Raw genomic sequence first — 21,444 nt, 5'->3', positions numbered from 1 at the left:
GGAAATTTGTGAGTGTTATCATGGGTTCATTTTGTATTTCACTGTGATCAGCCTGTTACTCAGAAATAGGATAACTGTATTTTATTCTTGCAGGTGGTATCTGTAAGGGCACAGTGCAAGGACCAAACCCATCAGTATCATGCCTGGTAAGTGTGTGTTAACTGTTCTGCACCCTGCAAACACTCACCCACCTTGTGAGCTCAGCACAGGGATGGAGCTGTGTCCAGACAAGCAGACACACAGATTTCTGTTTAAATGATGTTTTGTCAGCCTGACTCAGCTGCTGACACCTCCTCACCACACAGGATGCCTGCAGTCTTTTGCAGCAGCTCTGTTTTTCCCTTTGAATCTATGCTAAAAGGAAAATATCAGGTGGAAGCTATTTTTCTAGTTAATGTTTTTCAAGATGCTGCCTGGCCTAGATCAATTCCAAGAACTGAGGCAGACAAACAAAGAAACTTTTGCAGGCTGATCAGCAGCATGAGCATCACTGCTCTGGCAACTTCCCACGCTGTAACAAGAATGAGCACAAACCAAAATAAGACCACACGCAACAGAAGGGCTGAGCACTGCACTCAGGGAACTGCCAGCGATAGCACCTCCAGCCCCTCTGCACACCCCAGCTCCAGCCCCTTACACTTCCCTGCAATACATGCTCCTGGAGAAAGCCTTCCCCAGCACTGCTGGTCCAGGCAGCTGCCCTAACCACAGCAGTGATGGGGGAAGGCTGCAGATAGGCTTGGTCACTCAGCTCCTTCCCAAGAGGCCAGACCCTCAGACCCCACAGACCCCCCAGATCACACCCCACAGCCTTTTCCCTGCCTCACAGTACTATGAGATGCTGACTCTGAAGCCTGAAACTCAACTGAATAGCAGTGAAATCCCTTTAGGGGACAGGACAGGGCAAAGCAGAGTCTTGTAGGATCCAATTGTGTCTGCCCGTTTTTCTTCACTTCCCATGCCAGAAAAAAAAAAAAATTAGGGAAGAAAAAAAAAAAAATCAGTCACTTCCATGAACTCCGCACAGGCACAAAGATCATCTCAAGAAGTTGTCTCATTACATGCAGCTACCAGTGCCAGCTACCATAAGGGGTGGTTTTGACGCCCCCAGCTTACCCCAACACCTTCTCTGTGTGGCTGTGACAGATGCTCATGCTGGCACCCATGGTGAGTTTTTGTTTTCTTTCCCCTGTTACTGCAATGATGAGCTGAAATAAGGGGCCAGCCCTCATCAGAGCTCCACTGAGAATGTGTCAATGATGACCTGTGTCAATCGAGAAATCTAAGCCAATTGCAACCACAAAAGGAAAGAAACGAATTTTCTTTCTCCCTTGAAAAAAGAAAGCCAAAAACATTGAAAGAGAAAAACCTCTGGACTACTTCTCTTTGATCAACTGCATCCATGGAAATAACACTAGACATGCCTACATCTGCCTGTTCTGGTCACTTTAAGCTGTTTCCTGATCTCATCAGACTCAGCTAAATTTGGCACTGGGGCTATGGCTGTGACATTCACAGCCAGGGAATAACAAGCTTTGAATCAATCTCAGTAAAGAAGCAAAGGAAGCAGTGCATTTCCAGTGGTCTAGTAATAGATGGTGTTTCTAGAGATCTCTCTGCATGGGAACCCCGTGGGCATTAATAAACAGTCAGGATGCCCAGCTAAACCACAGTATCAATATATTCTACACTACACAGGGGAACTGAGGCACTGGAGAACCCACTATGCAGCAAGAAACAGAATACAAATTACAGGAACATAAACAGTAAACTCCTCCTCCCTATCTGTAACCCTCATAAAAGTAATTTCATTTAACTGACTGGAATTTCCCTGATGGCACAGTTGTTATATGGCTCTAAAAGCACATAATCAAACATTCTGTGCATTAGTGCACAGCACCAAGCTGTAACTGCCCTCTCAAGGTTTTTCTTAACTAGGGCAGTTCTGGGGAAGTCTGTGGCTGAGTGCTTTGCTCTGCAAAAGGCACTTCCCTCACTGAGCACAGAGGAGGACATGGCCACTGGCACAGCCTGGCTGAACAGCTGCTCTGCTTCAACTCTGACGGGCAAAAAAACCAATAAAAGGGGGTCCCAGCACAAACCTGAACAGCTTGAGTTACATCAGGGATACATTTGCTGATGATGTGACACTGCATTTCTGAGTGGCTTCAAGACAAATGTCCCCTTTCTAAAAGGGCACATTTTGCAGCCTGCTTTGGTGCAGTGAGGGTTAATCCTGGCTAGTGAACAAGCAGGATCAAGATCAGCTCATCTTTTCCATTGAAGCAGAGAGTGCTACAGAAAATGCTGGTTTCTCGATGCTCTATGTCTCAGTGACTTCCAGGAACAGTGAGCTAAACTCAGCTGCTCTTCCCAGCACCAGCTGAGGGGGCGGCAGGGGATGGAACACAGCCTGTTCTTGGAAGGCAGGAAAAAATAAGGCTCTGGCAGAGCTGTGCAAACTATTCTCTCTCCCTCCTCCTCTCCCCAAAAGATTCTTTTCAGCATCTCTTAATGCCTCACAGTACAGCTGGGTTGGTTTTCCTTTTATCATCAAACATAAGAGCAATGCATGAAGGTAATTCTCAAGCAGAGAGAGGTTAAGTTAATCAAATAAATAACCAATAAGCTCATCTCCATGAGCTCCCCCATGCCCCATGATCTTGCTCAGTTTAGTGCACGACCTACTGTACTTCTTAACATTTTCCTGTTAGATAAACACAGAAAGTTATAGAACCATCCAGCTCATAGAAACTATTTTTGGCTGCTTTATCTTCAAGCATTAAGAATTCCAAGGGATGATTGGATATTTGGACTTCTCCCAGCCTGGCTGACTGTGAAGGGAGCAGACAGTAACCTCATTGCTATTCTTCTGTGGAAACAAACATCTTTTAGAGATGACAAGTATCTGGCTTGTAGGTATAGCACTCTGAATGAGACTCAGGGAAATGCAGCAGTCACCAGCTGTGAGGAATGTGCGAATGGCCTTGAGGCACAGAAAAAAGGAAAACAGGAACCAGAAGGAGATTGTTTCAGGGTTCCCCACAAGCTGCCGTAGAAATACAAGGCAGCAGCACAAAGCTATGAACAGAGGGAGAAATCCTGCTGCAGAGTTTGCAGTCACTGGCACAGCTGGGTGAGAATTCACACAGCTTTTATAAAATTCAAACCTGGACTTGCTGGGAAATACAAGAAATCCTGTGCCAGCTGTGCTAGACTCCTGTGTGCCTGTCTGTGGGCCTCAATGGGCAGCCAGCAGCCCAGCTTCCTGCTCCAGCCTCCAGGGGCTGGGAACTGATCTGCCTGGCAGTGGCTCCAAGCAGCACTGGCCACCCGGGACAGGGCCTGGCTGGCTGCCACCGCAGGGCTGCCCCAGGAGCTGCTCCCTGAGATACACAGGGGCTGCTCAGCTCACAGATAAGGCTCTGTCTCCACTGCAATCAGTCTCTCACCTACTGCAAGTGCTCCATGCTCTGGTTTTCCGTCTGCTGGGTGTTTCCTTCAGCTGCTGGACAGAAGGAAAATTCCAGCCTGTCTGGTTACACAGGATGCTGGAGGTCCCTGCCATGTCAAGGCCACATGCCCAGGTGTGGGAGGCAAGCAGGCTTCATAGCTATCTTACATGGATTTTAGGGATATTAAAAAAACCCATGTAGGGAATAGCACAGAAAGCAATGTAGAGTGAGCAGTAAACCACAAAACCAGTTTACAGGCTGTTGAACATTTCCCCCTTGCTGGTTTCCAGGTTCTCAAGCACCAGCTTAGAGACTGAAGCACCCTGCTGTCCTTCCAGGACTTCTGAACTCCCCAGCATGACACACCATTTATATCTCTGCTCCCTTCAATTAGGAGCAGGAAGCAGAGAATTGGGCACTGGGCTCATTTTTAGCTGTGCCAAACTGATGACCCAGCTCCTTGCCTATAAATCAATGTAGATGTGCTCATTTACACTCTATGAGAAATTGGTTCATTAGCTAGAATTAAACAGAGACCCAAACCAAGCCATTTAAATTTGAACAGTGCTCTTGAACACCCTGTTCTGCCCCGGATCTGCGATCTGCTTGGTGCCTTCCTATATTTAGCATACAGTAATGTAATTGAAGCAATAAAATTAGACCCACAAATAGACTGGTTTCTCAGTACTTAATCAAGGACCTTTTCCTAGAACTGCAGAGGGCTGAAATTAAAAGAAAGGAATGTGTGGTAATCAGCCCCATGGAGGCAGGAGGAAACCACCATGAATTTAAACTCCAAACACACACTCTGGCCAGCTGAATGTACCCTTGTTTAAATTAAATGTGGCTTTACAGTGACCCAGGCCAGGGTCACACTGCATGAACCACTTGAGAATGCACAGCCCACGTACAGGGAATTAGTGAGCAGATACAAATCATGGGCTGCAAGTCACTGAACAATAAGAATGTCCTTGGAGCCCCCATCTCTAATGGATGAAGGAAACAACAGCTCCAAGGTACCTCTGCAATAAGAGGTACCTCTACAGCAATGCTAATCAGTCAGTCCTTTCAGTTTGTGAACAGCAACAGGTAATGAAAGAAACGACTAAAAGACAAACCCAGCATGCAAACCACAAAATGTATAAACCACGCAGCAATCACACTGCAGCAGGAGAACAGGCAGGAGCCTGCAGCACTGCACTCATTCAGATTCACTAACAACAGATCTTAGACGATAAACTAGAAGACTTCATTTTCTGGCCTTTTCTTCTTTATAGTTTTTATTGGGGCAATGGTGCTAAATAGAATTACATTTTAAAAGAATAATTTTCTGTTACCAGTTTTCATGTGATTATTAGGAAAAATATCCTCTTCACATTCTAATCTAACAACTGCCAAAAGAATAAGACAAAATATTCTGTAAGCAGAAACACAGACATTTAAGAAATGCTGAAATGCTTCAGAAACTGCAAAGCTTGTGGCTGACATCTGGAGCTTTGTTTTTATGTATTTCTGCAATATCAGCACCTCAAGCATCACCGTACCGGTTAGGACATGCAAAGGCTGATGCAGAGCTCATGCCTAATGTCTTTTAAAACGTATTTCTGAGCTGTATTTTCCAGCTTTGGCAATAACCTTGAAGAGGTCAGTTGGACCTCCCCATCTCTTCTGCTCACAGCCTGCAACTGTTCTGCAAACAGATGGAACAGCCTGTCATGCTCACAATATGCCCCTAGAAACATCCTCCAAGCAGCTTTTGCCAAAGAAGTTTTAGAACTGAAGTTACTTCCCAGATGTAGAAGCTATGGATTCCTGGAAAATTTTTCCTGCATAACATGGGATCACTACTAGATCAGATAATGTAGAAAGATTAAGAGTTTCCCTGAATTGGTTTCATATACTGCATTCCCACCCCCAGAAGATAAGGACAAGCAGGGCCCCAAGCTCACTCCCCTCCCTCACCCTGCAGAGGAAAAGCAGAACTGGGCTGTAAAGCTGCATCTGAAAATCACTCACTGAAAGCTCCAGATATCGAGAATTGATTATGTAAAGCTGCACCAGGGAAAGCATTCCTTGTATGGTGCAGACCTTTTTCAGTGCAGGTCTACAAAACATCACAGCATAATTAAGCTTCCATAAATATTAATAATTCCATTTGTAATTCAATTTCTAGTTCCTACTATTCATCCAATAATTAATATTGCTTTTACATCAGCATTACAGATACCAGCCTGATAATAGGAACAAAAGATTAGGCTGAGAAGCTCATTTGTAATGAATGGTGATGAATAATATCAGGTGCTAAGTGCAGAAACTGAATGCCCCTATCTCTGAGCTAACTGAACGCACAAAGACCTCTCTATTCTGATATTCACAGGTACTGGCATTTCCTAGAAGACTGAGAAGAAATAATTTACCATTAAATTATGAAACACTCACTGGAGATGTCAGTACATCTGAAAAAAACATGTTAAATAACAATTCAGGGAAATTGGTTTAAAAAAAACCAAGTTACCTTCCTAGCATGGCAACAGTAAGGACATAAAGTTGAATTACCACCTCTGCCATTGTGGTGAACCCATCCAAGTTGAGGAGAACAGAGCTGTAGCAGAAGGTGTACGAGAAGCTGCAAGACAAAGCTGATGGGAAGGTGGGGGACTGTGCAGATATAGATACATAAACCAAAAATACAATAAATATCTTTTGTCATACAATTCAAAGCAGAATGAGCACGTGAACTGGTGTAATGTTTCACCCTTAGCTTTGCCTTCTTTTCCTCCCCAAAGGCTGTTCCTTTCCTGAGCCTTTCCTTTCCTGCTCCACCCTTTTGCAGTGAGAAATTCAACTGCCTTGGCTGGGAAGTGGCACCCAGGCACATCTGTCTTGTATCTTTGAAGAACTTCCTTGGGCAGCATCTCATCCTTTTATGCTCCAATTTGTTATGCAGGTGCAGTCTGGGATGCCAGATCTCATCCAGGCCTTGAGCTCATAGCAGGTAAGCCCCTGGTAGAGCCCCAGTGGAGACACAGCCAGCACACAGAACAACCTTCCTGTTAGTTAATCTTGAAAATCCTCTTCTGGGGCAGGTGCAAAGGTGGGAAAACCCCCTCAGGCCACAGGCAGCTCTACAGAGCATCCAAGCCCTGCAGCTGGACAAATCCCAAAAGCTCAGCTGCAAGCACAGCCTTCCATTAGACTGAGGCTCCAAGATGTTCAGATTCCATTCCCCCCTTCCTCGCCCATCAAGGAAGAATTACTGTTTTCAGCATCTGCATCATCATTCACAACACTTGCACAGGAAATAAATTCCTATGTAAGCAGGAGCTTAACTCATGCTGGACAGAATATCCAAGAATAAGCAGCATGGAACCACCCTCACTGACAGGGAATCCAAAATCCATATTGCTTTGGGGAATGGTGCCTGGAACCTCAGCCAGCCCACTTCTCTCTCAAGTCAGCAGCACTCCGGGGCCTTTTTTGATCCAGAGCCTTTTTTAAATTTATTTGATTCAATGCCTCCAAACAACCTGTTCCTAAAGAAGCTGACTTGTCCTGTAAGAGTCATGAGAGGCCTTGAATCCAGCAACTACACAAAGGGGTCATCTCCCTCAGGGCTTCTCCCTAAGCCCACAGAGAAAGAGGGAGACAGGGAAGGAGCCCTTCACTCTAAACTCCACTCATGATTGTTTTGCTTGACTAATCCAGTTTTCTTTTTGGCATTCAAACCACAGCATCCTGGATTTCCCCAGTATTAAGAAGTGCCACGTGCACACCACCTATCCTCTCAACACCTCCGCTGGGGCTCTTGCCTGCAGGTTATCTGAACATGTACTTTCTAAAACGCCTATTACTAGCAAGTATTTTATAATACTTTTTCTTCCCTGGTGCCTAATAATTGAGAAATTAATTCGCTGTCCTCTGGTGAATCTAGTGTATTATTCTGCTGTCATCCAAACATGGATCAGAAATACTTACTAAATGCTTCTACTTATTTTCATCATCATTAACAATTGCAGCATTTCCATTTCAAAGAGACCTTACACAATTCTTTTTCTGTTTCAAGAAGAATGTTTAAATTCTTTAGCGCCCTTGAAGATAGCAGCCAAGGATAATTTTCCATTTTCCTTTTCATTTCTAGCTTCCTGCACTTCATTTCTAATTTATATTAACTGTGCCCAGCTCGCCCTCCCCTCCCACATTGCTTTCACATTTTTTTCCTAATGCTGTATTCATCACTGAACAATGATCAGCTTTTATGAAGATAACTCTTTCCTGAGGGCAGAATCACACTTTGTTGCACTGTTTTTAAAGAATACCTAATTCTAATATTGTTTTCTTATAAAACACTTGCCAAGTCTAATTTAAGAAGTCTTTTAACTTTGGGTAAGTTATATGCTGCAGTATTAGTTGGGAGAATCTTTTTATTTAGGTTTACCTTTAACAAGGTCACAGTCATGCAGCCACTACCAGCTTCCAATCCAGTTCTGAAATCCTTTGCTCCTGGATGTGCTGGGTCTGTTAAAACACTATTTAATGATTTCTAGGAAGTCCACAAAGCACATCAATCCTTCCACTCAGAGAAGCTGCACCTGCTGATTTATGTAACCAACCACCACACATTACTCTTCTCTGGATGCATATTCTTGAACTCCTGTTGTCACTAAGTCAATGTGGCACCAGGGACTGACATGTACCTTCACCCCCAGCACTGGGCAAGGACGTTTCTGCTCTCCTGGGCATACAGAGCATCCTCCCACTGCTCTCACTGGTGCTGGGCTTAGAGTTAGACCTTAAAAGTGTGCTCCCAAAATGGGCGTGAAGGAAGGGAATTAAAATGTCATGGCTGGAAAATTGCAGAAAGGAACAAAGCAAGAGCCTGAATTCTGCACAGTGCTGATCCTGATGCAGGCTGGCTGCAGGGGATTGAGATCCCACTGCCTCAGGGGGACTTCAGCAAAGACAAAAGGAAAGGCAAGGGAAGAGATCATCAGTGAAAGGAGTTGAAATATCTTCTTGGGTCTCTCTTGGCACTAAACCTTTCTAGGCAGAGGCAAGAAGAGAAAATAAGAATGGAAAAGGACCACATTAACAACAGCATTTCCTGAAAAGCTTTTAATTCCTAGGACCATGGCTATCCCATGCCACCCCAACAAGAAATCATTGCTCTCAGTTGTCTGGTGAAGTGTTTGGTCCAACTGTTCCCTCCTGGCACCTTCACTGAACCATCCTGTGCAAAGACAAAGACAAACCTCCCTGGGGTGGCCAGTGCCAACTGCACAAGACACCTCCAGCAGGCTGCAGTCAGGCCCATCAAGGATTAGAAAAGCACATGATGGGAGGAAGCAAATGCCACTAAAGGCACAGCTTCCTAGAGGTATGAAACAGCCCCTTTGCAGTTCTGCCCTTGACTCCACGACTGATGACAGCTGTCACCAGGAGCTACAGTGGCTGTTCCTGCTGCCTGTGCACTAAAGCAACACAAATCTAGGAACCCCTGGCACAGTTACAACCACAGGCAGAATTCCTCTTTGATACCACTTAAGCCAGGAGGAGTTCTGAGAAACTGCTGCCACATGTTCCCTCCATGACGCACTGCTTAGCAAGCAGCTCTTACTCAGTGCTGGCTTCACTTTCAGAGTGATTGCTGTGTACAGTCCCACAATCAGTGCTTTGCAGAGGAGAGACCAGAGCTGGGTAACTGTGGCAAGCAGCCCCATGTCTAATAGCCTCATGTCTAGGAAGACATCCACGTCTTCTAGCTACAAATGAACAGGACCAGTGGTCTCAGGGCTGTGGTACCAGGAAACCTTCTGTCCTTTGGGTCTCACTTAGGTCCTCTCACCTGAGAAAAGTCTGTTCCAGAGCCCTAAAAAACCAAGCCCTCTCATCCCTGAGACTCTGGTGGCAGCCTGGCTTTAGCACTGAGGTCAGTCTAGCTGACACCTCACCCATGCTATGTCCTTACTTGCAAGGCCATCACTCCGTAAGGGGTGAAGAGCCACTCTCACCACTTGTCACCTTCCCCACAAACCCACAAGGCACCTTCCCTTCCCCTTCCCCTCACTGCCCATGCCTGGTGGTGTACTCCAGAGGTTTCCAGGAACGACTCGCTATTGACAGTGATCAGGGGATTCTGTGCTGATGCCCAGAGTAAAAATGTGTCTTTGTGGGTAAGTTTTTCCAGAGCAGCACCCTGACCCTCCATTCAGGAGAAAGGCAATTCAGTGCTCTATTAGGCTCCCTTTCATGCAGAGAGAACTTGGAGGAGGAGGAGTGAGAATGCTTGGCATAACTGGAAACCTCTTTGAGGAAACCAAGGAGCTTCTGTTTTTCTTGCTCTTTCTTGTTTTTCTTGCTCTCTTTTGACCAACCCTCATGTTTCAGACACACAGGTAAGGCCAGATTTGTTTTGATACACAAGTAACTCAGACAGCAACAACCCTGTCCTTATACAGTTATCTTGGGAAGCCAAAGCTTTCACCTAAGCTTAGGTTAATGGAGGAAGGAACACTAGAACAGGGAATATATTAACTTTTCAGAGAACTTTACAACTAACTGCAACACTGAAAATTAATATCAAGCACAATTCTCCACTTCTTTTCTTGTTTGTTTCCAGACCGAAACAAACAGTGCTATTAAGGAATAAATACTTGGAATGAATCAACACAAAGTCAATACAGCACCATTCTACTGCAAACTGCTGCAGCCTCATTCCCACTCTGTGCTGAGCAGCACTGATCCTGCCACAGTGTCTCTCTATCACTCTGTCAGAGAGGAAAGGTCAAACAGATGAAAAATTAATCAATGAAAAAAATCAACCTGCTTTGAGATACCTTTACTCTGCCATAGAGACATGAATAAGCACTTCTGCAAACCAGTCCTGTGCCCAAGGTACTCCACACACCCCCTGCAGGAAACAAACTCCTGATTTACACCCAGCACCTGAGTAACACCTGCACCAAGGGCAAGAACTTAAGAGCCCTCACTGGCCAGGAAAAGGCCACTGGTCACAGGTGTTCCCACTTAGCAAGTCAAGTCATTAAATACTTCACAGAGGTTAGCCATCTCCAACATGGACCAAGCTCAGCACAGAGCACTGACGGAACCCAATAATAAATAAACCAAAACCCAAATAATCTGGTCACTGTTTCTGGTGTCACTTCAAAGAGAATGAAAAAACCACCAAACTCTTTGATGCTCCACAACCTATGACACTGTGTGTTACATCATAAATACAGCTCTTGGATCTCATTCTGGTAAAGTCCCTGAAAAGGCCAGGAGCTTGATGTGAGCTGTCAGCTTCCAGTGAGATGCCTGCCAGCAGAGCCAGGGATGTGGAGACAAGCACCCACAGAGCTGACATGATCGGAGCAAGGCGTCCTCCAAATGGTTTGGCAGAGATTTTATCAGAGCTGAGTAGGCACCAGGCAGGGCCTGAGTCACTTGGCATGAGTCACCTACCATTAACCCCTCCCAGCAGCATCGGGATTGAAGGTGGAAAATTACAGGTGTAATGCAGATCAAGGCTGTGTGGGAGGTCACTCAGAGTGGTTGTGCTGCAGATACTTCACCAGGTGCCAAAGTTAATGTCTGCACCACGGCAAAGGTGTAAAGCACCTCAGAGAATGGATAAAACAAGAAGTACCACACTAGAAGCACCTCACACAAATATCACTGTGATGTTCCATGACATTTGCAGCTGCACTTAACTTCTACCAGATGATGGCTTGTCTCTGTGTGATATCCCTTACTCTGAGCCAGTGAAAAGAAATGCAAATGTCTGCAGGGACTGCCCAGCACTGCTCTTCTCTGTCAGCAGCAGCACAGAGGAGTCAGAACAAAAGGCACAACACTGAGGCTGGAGTACAGTTCTTTTCAGAGCATTACATCATGTTAGTTCATTTCCTCGAGGGGATTTCCTCTCCAGGGTCTGGCACCACTGCCTTGAACACAGATTGCAGCATCATACAAACATCCCTTCCTTCTCATCCTTCCTGACTGTTCAGCTCCATTTAACTCCAACCTCTGCACCTTACTGACTGCTGCCCAGATCCTCTCACACACAGATGAAGTGTCAGGATCCACAATCCTAGACAGAGAACGGGACATTAAAATTTACTTCCTCCTTAATATTTGGGCCATACTTACCAGCTGGGCACTGAGCTCTGTATTACAAAGACTGTAGAAGCTCAGGCCTAGCCAGGAAAAGCAAAGATGGGGGTAATCCCCACTGCCTGCTGCCTTCTTCCTCATTTCATTAATCCACCTTCTAATGCCATCTGCTCCTCCTTTGATCCGCTACATCCTCACACTGAGACTGCAAGGGGTGACTGAAATAAGCATGAGACCTCCACATCCACAGTGACCAAGATTTGTCCCCTCAGGTATTTCTACAACCAAGTAGTACATAATCCAATGGCATGACACTGGTTATAACTGACATATTTCAAGAACAGGCTCACATCACTTGAATCTGAACCCAGTCAGAGAGCTGTGCCAAGTTCCCTCCTGCCACACTCCCCATCTGCCATATGGAAGGGTGTTTACAAAGCCCCATGGCTGGCTTGTCTTTCAGAGACAGTGGCAAGGTCCAGTCCATTGGGTGTTGGAATTCTGCATTGCAGAAGTAGCACCAGGCTCCTAATGCCTTATGGATAATGGCAGAGCTCATTTTAGTTCTTCACCTTTACTTCACAGCAGGAAGAAACCATCTGAGCACAAATGAACAACTGCACTGGCACAAAGAACAGCCCCAGCTACCAAGCTGAGTGTGGAGACAGGAACAGCTGGCGGGAGCACAGGACAGGAGATGGGGTGTCCTGTCCACCAGAGCTGCACTAATGTCCTAACTGAGACACAAACAAGGGAAATAACTTCTATGATAAAGGCCCTTTATCATTCAGTGCAGGGATTTTATCCCTTTAATGGAAACATTGTGACAATCGTAAGTAGGAAAATTCAGATAACAGGGCAACAGTGGCTCTGTGTTTTAATTTATCTTGTGCAACACACCAAAGTCAGTTTGTTTTGACTGAAGAAACTGTTTCGAGTTGCTTCAATGAGATTTATGAACACACCTTTGGGCATCCATGTACTCCACCCTGCATTACTTACTGTCCAACTGAGGCTGATGCAACCAGAGCTGGACAGGTTTGAGGAGAACTCATTGCAATGACCCTCACTCCTGGCACCACTGGAAAGACTGAAACTCAGCTTGAGGAAGGATCTGAGCAGGTCATTCTGACAGATAAGCAGGAAGTGCACTTGTGTGTGGTAAAAGGACCCCTTAATTGGAAAAACACCCTGAAATTTCTTTTAACCCCATTATGGCTGCGAACCAGCAAACACCATTCACCTTCCTTTTTTTTGCTGGAGAAGTCTGCCTGGGTTGCTCCACAGCTGCCTGTCCATCCAGCTGAGGGTGGGTCTGACACCAACTGTTCTCTTTCACAAGCTCCAGGTCTGTAGGGCAGCCCTGTGGTTGTGTAAACCAGGCTAAACAGGATTTTGTGGCTGTGTCTTACAGGCAGCAGAGAGATGTGGTAGTGACACAACAGAAAGAGACATGGAAAACATTTTCCAAGCATTTTCCATTTTTTCTGAGGGTGCTGCCATTCTGGAATGTCCACAGCTGGGGGATTCTCAATATGATCTACATAAATACACAAACTCTGGAGGATCCACTGTTCTAAGCTTAAATACCCTGCAAACCTCTGAAAGTTTCAAAACTGAGTGTGCATTCAAGGTAAAACTCCGAGTTTACAACATTTTGCAGAATTCTTTCTGTCCTGTCTTACATCTACTACCATTGATTATATCCACTGCTCTGGGTTGGAGTAAACAGTAACTAAAAAAGGGAAGGCAAATGAGATTTGAGCCCTTTGTTTCTGTTATTGCTGTTTGCTGGAACTAATATAATAAAAATAGCTCCTCAATGAGCAAAAGCTTCTTACAGTAACTAAGAGAATTACAAAGAAAACAAATGAGACCAGTACAACACATGCACCTTTCTTGGGTCTATTTAAGATGTGAGGGAAAGAAGAGAAAGAATGGAGTGGCAGAAGAAAAAAACAAAACATGGAAAGAAATACAGAAATTTGTGTTGACTATCCTCTCTATGGACTACTCTCTATGTTAAATTGAAGAAAGTACACAAGAATTTTGGAGAAATAGATTCTTCTTAGTTATGATTTCTCAAGGCTTTCAACTTCTGAGTGAGGAGCATTTGTTGCATTCCCTCTTCTATTTGCAAAGAGAGAAGACTGTATGTAGGCAGCTTCTCCAAATGCCTCTTGTGTTACTAAAGCACACATCCTACGACAGCTTAGAATAAAGATATTCTTGTCATAGCTGAACAGGCATTGTTTGGACAACCAAAGAGAAAACTTTTGTCTCTGCAGAATAATAAGTCTCCAACTCCATTTTTCAATTACTGCAGAAAAAGAAAAGTGAAAGAAAATCCCTTCTCCCTGCAGACTACAGATAAAGGACTCACAGAATCCAACCACTAGATACAGTCAAAACTGGATGCCTGCAGAGCTCAGCTGTCCTGAAACTCTCCTCTCCTGCAGCTGATTTGTACCTCAGCTATTGATTCCTAATTACAGCTGCTTCACCTGCTTGTGCAAGTCACCCTCCTGCCTGCACTGCTGGGTCAGGCTGTCTGAGGCACCTGCATGCATGAAATGAGACTGTGCCACAGAGAAAACTTGCTACTGCAGGCTCCTCAGGCTCCTCTATGAAGTGCTCTTTTGGTTTCCATTTCTCCCTTTGAGACACTGCTCCAGTGGTTGAAAATCTAATTTCCAAGCTAAGTTTATTAATAGCAAATTTGTACCACTTTGTCCTTGTGCCAGCATTGATCTTTATTACAAAGGACTTATCCTCCTCTCTAGTATGTACTTGGCAATGAAATGTTTACAGAGAAACATCCCCATCTCTCCCTGGCTTTGTTTTGTAGGCAAAACAAACTCCTCTCTTTTGGTTTTCCCTCATACGTCAAGCTTTCTGTTCCTCATTCCTCCTCCCAGCCCTGTTCTGCACCTGCTCATTTTTTGGGCTGAACAACATGCAGAGCTCTTGGCACACTCCTGCAGCTCAGTTTAAACCTCCCTGTTTGCAGCAGGACTGTTCCTTTGAAACCATCCTACAGCCATGTGAGCCCTGACTCTTCTACACCCTACATTCCCTCCCAATCTGGAGCTTCTCTGGCTCAGGCAGTGGTGACAGAAGGACAAAGTCTCCATTAGACCCTCAAATCTCAGACCTGTCCGACTCAGAAGTTCACAGCCCTTATCTGGACTCTGCAAATTCTAAAATGCAGCCAAACAGATACAGCCACTGAACCCTCTCTGCTGCCACGAACAATGGGAACATTCTTCTAACAAGGCTCAGTCTCCCTCAGTCTTCCCTGCTAGTACAACATCCGTTCCCTGCTTGTGGGCAAAATTCCTGCTGCTTGCATTTCACTGGGGTTTTCCTGTAGCTTTTAATATCATATATGTAGCTGAGCTGTCTCCCAGAGCCAGCCTTTGCCTTGCCTTTCCAAGATCCAGTTTCAGTATAAACCCAGACTGGGAACAATGACATACAAAACACCATTTAAAACCAAGAAAAGGCATTCTCATACATGCTTAAAGAATCAGTCTGGACACATTTAGACCCAGATCTGAACCTAGAGAATAAAGAATTCTTCCACAGCCCAGGTCTGCTCCTCCACTGTGGATGTTACTCCCAAACTCAACATACTTGTTTATAACAACAAGCTGCTTCTGCAGTATCAGTTCATTTTCTTATAACTATATAGTGCAATAGTTGCATGAATTTAATTAAAGACTGATACACCCTTCACCTGTGCTGGGATCCACACTGGAATTTGGTTTCCCAAACCGTGGATTCCCAGCAGTGTCTGCAGTGACCAAGGCTGAAAAGTAACCCCATTTGGCATTTCCTCCAGGTGGAGGAGCAGGCTGTCCTGTTCCCTGCAAGGGGCAGGAGGGACAGCAGTGGAGCAGCACATTCCTGCCTCAGGAGAAGGAGGATTACCGGAATTCCTTCACACCTGACATGATGTATTACAAGCAGTGCAGAGCCAGGGAAGGGCAGCTGGTACAGGGAAGGGCAGCTGGTACAGTGAAGGGATTTTCAGGACTTTCACTATGGAGATTCAGGTTTAAGTCCTCGTGAGAACATGCAAGATTTCTCTACTGACAGCGCTCAGGAGAGCAATGAAGAGGCCTTTGCTGGGACAGGACAGCAGAAAAACCCCAGCAAAACAACTTCTTGGGAAAAACTTCTTATAAGAACAGACCTTTTCTTTAATTTGTTTTTTGAAAGAACATTGATAAAAGTTCCTGCCAAAGCTCCTTGGAACAGAATTGCTTCTGGCAGCTCAGAAACTCTATTCCAGAACTTCCAAATTTTATTTTAAGAGGTCTTTATCCCAAATGCATCATTATTACCTTGTCCCAACATGACAAAAACAGTGAAGTATTTTATTTTTTTTTCAGATCATTAAGATTAACTGCTCTTTACTCCATAATGAAACGTTACCCAGTGTTCTAGATTAAGGCCTTGCTGGGTGTTGTAATGGCAGTGCCAGATTCTCATTACATTGCAAACAAGGGAGTTCTTGTTCTAGGGAATAAGATGTTTCAGTCATATTAAGCAGCTGCTGTTCCTATTGATTAAAAAAAAAGTAACTAAGGTTTTTTTATATAAAACACATACTGTGACCTGCTACTAGGCTTTACTTAGCAAATCAACAGGAAGCATAAGCAGTACAGCAACTTAAAATGGATATAACTCAAAACAAAAATTCAGAGATCCCAGAGCAAAACATTTCTAAAGCTCAAAATCCAGGACACAGTGTCCTCATATGAAATTTTAAACATTATTTCATTCTGATTACAGGGAAAAGCCAAACAAACTTTACAGCATCAGAACTTCCCAGGAAACAGCAATTCTAAGCTAATGTGCCTTAATTCCAAGAAGCCCGAGTAGGACTTTTTGCTAGGAACAAAGTCCAAGAGGATCTGGAGGGAGGGAATTCTGCAGGGATCCAGAGCACGAATAGGGAGGTCATGGCAGGGCAGGCACAGCTGGCCCCAGGCTGAGCAGAGCCTTGGTGGAGCAGTGAGGCACTGCCAGACTAGAAGAGGAAAGAAAAAGGGGGTTCCCTTCACCCCTCTGCCCACTGGCTGAAGAGAGCAGCAGGGCACACCTGGAAAGGGAGAAGTGCCATGCTCTGTGTGGGATGTATCCATCCGAGAATGCTCACAGCCCTGGCAAGTGCCACACCTTGCAGAGGGCCTCAGGAAAAGGCACAGCATCAGAGTGGGATGGGGCTTCCCTTCCTGCTTTTCCAAACTCTGTACAGGAAGGTGCCAGCAAGCACCAGCCCCTGCAAAGATAGCATTCCAAGCATCTACTTTGTGAGCAGGACTCCAAGAGGCTACAGGACATTCATCTGGACACCTTCACCTTTTAATTTTTGTGCTCATGACTACCCTGACCTTAACCCTGGCCCTACTTAGCAACAAAATAACATAATTACTAAATTAATTACTTAATTTAATACTTGACTAATGTGATTAAATTATCCAGCTTGCACAAGTTAGAAAGACCACCTCTCTAAAGACAACATTTTCTCTCTCAAAGTACTTATGCCCTTTTTCTTCTCCACATAGGCAACAGTGGATGGGGAAGCTAAAATAAATGAATAAGGAACTACCTCCATACTCTTAGCTTTATTGCTGGTCAATAGGGCACACAATCAAGCCCTGAAGGGGAACAGACAATATATTTGCTGGAGTTTATTGCACAACTCAGGACCTGCATCACGTGCATGTGTGCGTTGCTGAGGTGCAAAAAGTTGTGCTGCTGAACAAAGGGCTACTGTCTGCTGACACAAACAAGACAAAAAAATCCACTGACCTGGAAATTAAAGTACAAAATCTACTTTCTGCCTGAATGCCTGCTGCCCATACACATTAAATTAAGAAGCCTTGTTTGAATGAAGTATGAACTTAATCTGCTCTTCTCAAGCAGAGAGAGCACATGTCAGCACCAGGACTCCACCCAGCAAACCCTACCCAGCTGCCAAATCACTGAAGGACAATGCAAGACTCAACTGTATTTTAGATGGGTATTTTTTTATCACAAGGTTGCTCCAAATTATCCAGCATAAAGCAATTTATCCATGCAAGCCAACAACATTGGTTGGTGGAGTTACACAACAAGATACTGGCAGGGGAGGAGAGCAGTGAAAACTCAGAGAGAAATGGAGCAACCTGTGAGGAATTTCTAAGCACTGTGGCAATACAAACACACCACCAACTGCAAAGGCTCAGAGAAGGACTCCAGAGAAGCAGCTCAAAGTCAAAAGGTGTGGTGAGAAGGTCACTGCTGGTAAGTGGCACAGCAATCAATACAGGAGAGGAAAAAAGATTAACAGCTTAACAGCCTGCAGTCCCTGGAAAGACTTAAATCAATGACTGGACGTTTGTTCCACAGAATACAAATACCACAGAGCACCAGGTGTGCCAGCTGGAATGACAGGGATGACCCCACTGAGGTCAACAGAGTTGTAACAGCTTGCCCTGGGTTTACATCTGGAACATCAAAGCACTACACAAACCTAAGTAATTAATCATCAGCCAAATGCCAGGCCAGGAATTTTATAATAATCCAAGCCTCTTTCAACAACCTAAGCAACTGTGTTCAGATTCCAGACAATCCTGCATGAGTATTCCAGTAAGAACTGAGGATTTTGATGGCAGAAGCCACTCTCCCACCAGCACTGCTGGGTACTGCAGCTCCAGGTAAGGAGTGCCAGGTATGGCTGCCAGGTAAGGTCTCCATGGCTACAAGCACTGTGCTACCAAGCTGATGGACATGTCCCACTGTGTGCATGCACAAAACACAGGAGACAAGCTGACCACCAAGAAAGGAAGAAGCAGCAGGTGGGGAGCTAAAACTATAGGCAGCAGCTAGCATTTTTGTGGAAATCAAAATCTTCCATTGCTGAGGACAGAGGACATCCCATTAGAAGCAGGGTTCTGCCTTCCCTACACTCACACCCAGCTGGGCAACCTCTCTAGAAACTGTGTTTATAGAAACTCAGACCAGTGGCATCTTTGTGACACACTGAGAGTGTTCTGCTCTTGATCAAGAGTGCTGTGCTCTAGCTACTGTTGCTTGCCCATCCCCTGTGGTCCCCAGGATTCACACTGGAGAAGGAACTCCACTCGCCTACTGAAGTGCAGACATTGAGTAGAAATGCTCAGCTTGCCTCCTATATACAACTTGCACTTTATAGAGACTCAGTCCCACAATTATGATTTCAGATTGGCAAAGCAGGAATGTGGCAGCAGAGACCTTCCCTCCTAAAACCTCAGCTTCATTTTAACACACCCTTTCTCAAGAATCTTGTATTCCCTAGATGAATCTAGGTTCATGTAATGGTTTCTTCACCTCTCCCTTCCTCCAAACAGTCTGCCATTTGTGTGCCTCCAGGTCCTGCAGAGTTTAGCAATGGCTGTGCCAGTAACACACTGTGAAAATTACCCTCCTGTCACATGCCAACACCAAGGCTCTCAAAATTAAACATTTCTCTGGTAACACTCTCCACCAAGGAATAACAATCACTGCTTTCTGCTCTCAAGGCACAGTCATCCTTCCAAGGAACAGCTGGGATGTACACTATTTAAAATACCAGTAAAGGGAGGAACAAGTACAGCTACAGCTGGGTTTGCCAGAACTGCCATTAAGAGCATTTGAGCTCTTGCTGTGCTTCAGTTTTTCACCACACCTGTTGCCACTGGATATTTGGATGGCAAACTCTTCTTTGCCATGCTGCAAATTTCAGCCCAGGAGCTGAGAATCCCTGCCATGGACAGGATGAGCTCAGAACATCCCAGCTGTCACAAAAGAAAGGATGAAGTGGGAAACTACTTATGTAGACCTTTGAAGCAAGCTGAACCCAGAGTGAATATTTAATGATGCCAAGAACCCTTCCTCCCCAGACAGAAGTTTGTTCACATGCTGTGGTTCAAAGGCCTTCTACCCTGAGGGAACCTTGCCCATGGTTATCATTGTAGTGCTGACAGGGCAGCCACCACTGAAATCACACTGATGCCCACTCTGCCCACTGATGCCAAAATGCTGAGATGGGCACACAAGAGGTGTGTGGTCACCAAAGGGTGACCATCCAGGTGTGCTGGTGAAGGGAGCAGATGAAACAGATCTCTAGAGCTAGAAGTTGCCACTTAAACAAAGCTACAGTTGTGACATCAACCAGACTAAGGAGACAAACCATAATATGTGGCAGCACTCCTCTGCACCTGTCTGCACACAGCACGTTTGGCTCTCGTGCACTGTCAGAGCAGCAGTTGCTGCTGTGCACAGGATGTATGTTCCCAGCCCTCTGCAGCAGCCTCTGCCATGCTCTAATTGTGCACAGAGATGCACTTGCTGCAGAAAAGCAAGTGCTGGTGTTCTGCTCACTCCCACATCCTCTGGGTTTGCACTGAAAAGTAGCAAAGCCAATCTGGTTTATCAGCTGCAGCAGGGTGCTGGGTCCTGTCACCAAGGAGCAGATGAGATGAATTTCATAAAAGTGCCCATGTTCACCAGAGACTGGATGGAACACACTGAGAATTGTCAGCAGCTGCCAGGGAAAAGAAACAAGAGAAGGACTGTGACATGACCCTCCACAGAACAACATCTGGAACTTGACACAGAATTCAAAGCATATCAAAAGATCTATGGAAGAGGAAATAGCCTAGAAACCGGATTAAGTCTCTCTTGGCACTTCATTATGTTCTTGAGTGTGAGAAAGAAGCCTTCTTTCAGTGGGTACTTGTTCCTCAGGATGCAGGCTGGAGTGAAAAATTGTCGTTTATTAAAACTTAAATACAGTTTTTGGTAACTTTCCCAGACCAAAAAAAAAAAAGTTAATACAAGTTTTTGCTTGGTGTTCACTTGGGAAATGAGTGCTCTGTAACAGGGTGAGCTCTAGCAGCTTTATCCCACGCACTAGAAGAACAAGTATCATAGTATCATCTCTACACATGGTTCCCCTTGTGTATCCCAAGCAGGGAGGGAAGGATGTGCAAGGAGTCTACAGTAATAAGTATCAGGAGTTCTTTCCCTCAGAAATACAGACTGTGAGGAAATACGGGAACAGAGTACTACATGGAAAGTGCTCGAAGGAGAGTCAGCTATTCTCAGCTGAGGACAGAAGTGCTCAGCTTTAGTTGCAGCAGAGCTGCCTGACAGAGGAAAACTTTCTAGCAGATAGAACACAAAGGACCAGGACAGATTGCATGCTAAAGTCCTTATCAGCACTGGGAGCCTTTTAGGTCAGACTGGGCAAACATTTGTCATGAATGATGTAAGGCAAGTTCATGCTTACTTGGATGGGGAAATTGGGCTAGATGACTGTCAAGTTCTCTTCCAAGCCATTTTGATCTATGACCCTACTTTGAGGAATTGAGTGCTGGCCAGTAATGCATACACACTGTGTGTGGGGGTCATGTGGGTCCCCAGAGATCTCCTGTGTCACCCTAATGCAGTCACTCTGTCAGTTCTTCCCATGGAAAGCAGTCTTAGCCCAGGCTCAGCAGAGCATTGTGAAGATAAGCATATTTCTTTGTCTAAGATCCCTGTGCAGGTCCCTTTCACCCATATCTTGGGTGGAGACTGAAAGCATGGTCACTACTTGCACTTTGGGGTGCTCACATGGACATTACACCAGAATAAGAATGGTATTCATCTCTGACCTCCAGCCTAGGGGGACTTTGGGCCTCTCATTCACAGCATGAGGTACAACCCCAGTCCTGTGTCACAGCTGTGAGTCCCCTTCCAGCCTCCTGACACCTGTCCAGTGTGGAAGTCGCGTTTCCCGTCAGAGGAATTGAGCTGAAAGCCCCATTTACAGCTGCACCTACACTTCAGCTCTCTGTTGACCCCAGATCTCACTCTCCCT

This window comes from Lichenostomus cassidix, chromosome 12, assembly GCF_008360975.1.
Source record: "Lichenostomus cassidix isolate B80296 chromosome 12, HeHo_3.0, whole genome shotgun sequence".
Taxonomy (NCBI): Eukaryota; Metazoa; Chordata; class Aves; order Passeriformes; family Meliphagidae; genus Lichenostomus; species Lichenostomus cassidix.
The sequence above is the reverse complement of the archived record's forward strand: the minus strand, read 5'-3'. Positions refer to the sequence as shown.